Here is a 4,603-nt window from a genome sequence, read left to right on the forward strand (position 1 = left end):
CTCACAATGCGATGATTATCGAATATTAAGCTGTTAAAAATTATGTTATGTTAAAAATTAAAATTTTTCTCAGAATTATCCATACACGAATTTACAAGAAGTGCGAGTTCCAGACGAGTGACACTCAATTCGGATTTTGAAACGGATTGGGAACACGGGAGGCTCTTTTTGCTTTAAATGTGTTAACGCAATGATGCAGAGACATAAATGTAGATGTATATGCGTGTTTTATTGACTATCGAAAAGCATTTGACTGCGTTAACCATCAAAAGATGATCGAAATTCTGAGAACAAATGGAGTTGACGAACAACACTTGCGAATTATCTCAAAACTATACTGGCACCAAACGGCAACAATTGAAATAGAGCACACAACATCCGAAGATATACAAATCCGACGAGGAGTGAGACAAGGTTGCGTCTTATCACCGCTACTGTTTAATTTATATTCGGAGTCTATATTCAGAGAAGCATTAGACGAGGTCCAAGGCGGAATTAAGATTAACGGAATCAGCATAGACAACATCAGATATGCATGAAAACATTTTTTACAAGATCAGACCTTAGTCTGCAGCTTAGAATCCAAATGATCCAAATCCAAAATCCAAAAGTTCTACAGGAAGGGAAAGCACAGGGCAAGAGATCAGTAGGAAGACGCCAGAACTCGTAGCTGAAAGACCTGAGGAGATGGTAAGACCGCTCATCCGCAGAAATCTTTCGCGCAGCAGTTTCCAAAACTACAATTGCCATTTGGATTGCCAACCCTTGCAAGGAGATGGCGCCATGAGAAGAAGAAGTCATTATGGAAAATAGTCACAAACTCAGCGATGTTGGTCATGCAGGCAGAAGACAATGTACAACGTGTTGAGCAAAAATGGTAGAAGAGGAAGGAAGGCAAGTAGCACAGAGGAAAGCAACCAATATCTCATTGACATGTGATGGCTGTAAAAAATTCTATTGCCTTGGCTGATTTTTTGTGATACATTCCGTGACAAAAAACTAAATTAGTACTTTGAGTCAATTTTGATAAAATGTTATTACGTTTTGTTTTATGAAAATAAAGCTTTGTCTAAAATGTGTTCTTACTATGAATATATAAAAAACAAATATATAATTACGCAATATAAATATTATGGGCCATGTGAGTCCTCGTTGACATCTCAGGAGCACAGGCCAAGTATGCTTTCTAGATCATCTGGCCGGGCTCGAAATGTCCCCGTGTATTTTAAATGAATTTGAGAAGCCGCTGTTGAGCTACGCAGCATTTTTTCACGACCTAGCGCGTGAGTCCACGTCGGCATCACGCAGCCCGTATATAACTTTTATGTGTGAGTTCGTGTTGGCTTCTCACGGCACTTAATCTGTTAATTTAAAGATATCTAATATAAAGAAAATATTTTTTTGAAGATGCTAATATTGGTATACTAAATAAGAGAGGAAATAAAAAACTGGAGACGATTTATATTTATAATGAAAAGTATCTCTCTACTGTGGTTTTTAAGATAATACAAATACTATCTCGAAGTCAAACCACAACATTGTAAAAAATCTTTAGTATTTAAAACCTTGGATGCGTTTCGACATCTCTTCTATCCTCAGCTATAAATTTAGAAGAAGGAAGGTACATCTACAATGCATAAGAATACACAACTTTAAGGAAGAACTTAGTGGATAGAAGATTATTTAATGTTAACATTTGCTGCTTACGGAGTATAATTAAAAGAAATAGGCTAGGTTATCAGCACCATAGGAGATAATATCTCCTACGGCGCTGATAATCTAGCCTCTTTATTTTAATTATACTCCGTACAGATCAAATTATTACATTAAATAATCTTTTGCTTCTACCCACAAGTTCTTTCTTAAAGTTGTGTATTCTTGAGCATTTCACATTTACCTTCCTTCTCCTAAATTTATAGCCGAGGAAGACAGGGATGACAGGGACAATGTTTTAAATACTAAAGCATTTTTAAAATTTTGTGGTTTTACTTCGTGTTAGTATTTGTATTATCTTACAAGTCACATTAGATAGATACTTTTCATTATGAACCATGTCAGTACGATGAGTTGTATTAATAAATACAGCAGAGTCAATTAAAAGAAAGCATATTTTACTAAAAATATGGTTTTTGAACCAATAGAAGAAACAACAAATATACCCTAATTCCATTTCAATTAACTCTAATTTCAACACGAAGATAGCTTTCAAAACCATAACCAGAGCCAAACTTTTATGGATCTCCGAAGAAGTTAAATCACTTTCTAAACAGCTCAACAACGTTAATAGTAATCTTAAATTTCTATTTTTCTGTTTAACGGATAAGTTACAATATATTGAATTTATCCAACTTAATAAAGACATCAGCGATGATGTCGAGGATCTTGATAAGTCAAAATTTCTCTCTCTAAAGAATAAATTACCAAGCAACCTCATTCACAGAATAGGATGACTCAAGTTAATAACATAAACCAAATTATTTAAATCTTGGCTTTAAACATAACTTCTACTCAAATAACCGAATAGAAGACTTTAATTTCTTTATCTGTAATTTCTCAAGAACCACCTAAATACTTTTTTGGCTTCATACACTTTCTAGGTCCACACTCCTATTCTATTCAAAACATCTTGTCAAAATACAACACACTTGTATCTATAGTCCAATATAAATATCGGATCATTAATCAATACCAAAGATGTAGTCCCTATGCTACAAAATCCTGGAGTTTATAAACTTTGTTGTGCTTCTTGTTGTAAAGCAGTTTGCATTGGCCAAAGTGGCAGGAGAATAGAGACACGCATTTCAAAACATCTAAAATGAATTAATAAGTACAAAAACACTGGCATATGCAATACTAACTCTGCTTTCTTAAACCACATTCTGTCAACAAACCACTCATATTCTCTTCTAGACGTAAAACTCTTACACACATACAAAAAGACTAATACATTGGATATTCTGGAATCTTAAGAAATTTTTAGAGCTTTATCAAATGATCTTGAAATAATTTTGAATAAACAGCTTCTGCCACCGGAGCCTTACAATTCCATCAACATAAACTTTTAAGTTAATTCAATGCGATAGTTCAACTGAACTTACTTTACTCGATTCTCGACCCCATTTGTGACGTAATCACGTGAGTTTAACTTTTAATTTCTTACTATGATATATTTTGACTTAATGTATGCTTCTATTATATTCCTCGGCCGGTGTGGTTACCGGACTCATTATAAGTAGTTATATCGTGGGATGTCAGGAGTACGCAATATTTTTAAAGAAGGGTAATTCCCATAGCATATCCATTTTGTCATACACTTTACTCACCCCATTTAACCTTCGGAAGAAAGACTTTCAATAGTTGCTACCGTTCCGGCTTTAATCAGTCTCAAGCTAAATTCAAAAGTAAGGTTGGTTGCCTATTTAAGTCTACAACTAAATTCTCTTTCGAAAACCACCTAGCTGCACCTGTGGTTTTAACGGCTTTTGTAGCTATCTCATATATTGTTAACATCCATTAGATTTTACATAAATTTCCATACCTCTTTAAAGAGCAATTACCGATTGTATTGCCAAATAGTTTCTATGTCGATTGAGAGTAGGTACGACAATACTGACACGTCACAAATTCTGTTTCCATCCTATTTCTCCAAAATGGTACCCAGAAGAGAGCAATTGGACTTTTGGAATCCTTTTTTTAACAGTTATCTCCTATGGCGCTGATCTTCTTCTTCTTTTGGTGCCTATTCGTTTCGAATATTGGCGATCATTTATTAACTGATGCTTTAAATAGATTAGTTGTTGTTGTGGAGAACCATTTCTTTAGGTTTTTTAACCATGATATTCTTCTTTCAAAATTCCCCGCTTTCCGAATACTTTGCCTTGAAGGATTATTTTCAGTAATCTGTATTTAGTGCTGTTTCTCAATATATGTCCTAGATATTCTAACTTACTCCTTTTAATAGTATACATCACCTTTCCTTCTTTCCTCATTCTTTGTAGTACAGTCTCATTGGTTATCTTGTCCGTCCATGATATCCTTAGGATCCATGGCACTGATAACCGAGCCAATTTCTTTTAATTATGCTTAGTAAGTAGCAAATTTTTACATTACATAATCTCCTGTCCACTAAGTTCTTTCTTATGGTCAGATTTACCTACCTTCTCTTAAATTTATAGCTGAGGATGACAGAGATGTCGAAACGCGTCCAATGCTTTAAATAATAAAGAATTTTTACAATTTTGTAGTCTTACTTCGAGTTAGTAATTGTACTAATTTACATTTTATTTTCCAGGTGTATACTCCGTAGTTTGGAATTATTGTTTCCTGATATTATTTAGCCAGACGAGTTGTGGTAAGTTAGTTTATTTTTTATTGCATACAACAAATCTACTGACACATTAGATTGTAACAATTAATTGTGATTTTATATACCTTTTTTAATGACTTTGTTTATCTATTTTATGCGATTTTAATCTATTTTCGCCAAAAATTATTTAGTGGGAACTTTTTAAAAAGATTTACCGAAGGTAGCTAAACATTTTCAACGGTAGTACTTTCATAAGAAAGTATTAAAGCCTAAAATAATTTCTTAAGAAATTTTTCC

The sequence above is a fragment of the Diabrotica undecimpunctata genome, chromosome 9 (assembly GCF_040954645.1).
Source record: "Diabrotica undecimpunctata isolate CICGRU chromosome 9, icDiaUnde3, whole genome shotgun sequence".
In the NCBI taxonomy this organism is placed as follows: domain Eukaryota; kingdom Metazoa; phylum Arthropoda; class Insecta; order Coleoptera; family Chrysomelidae; genus Diabrotica; species Diabrotica undecimpunctata.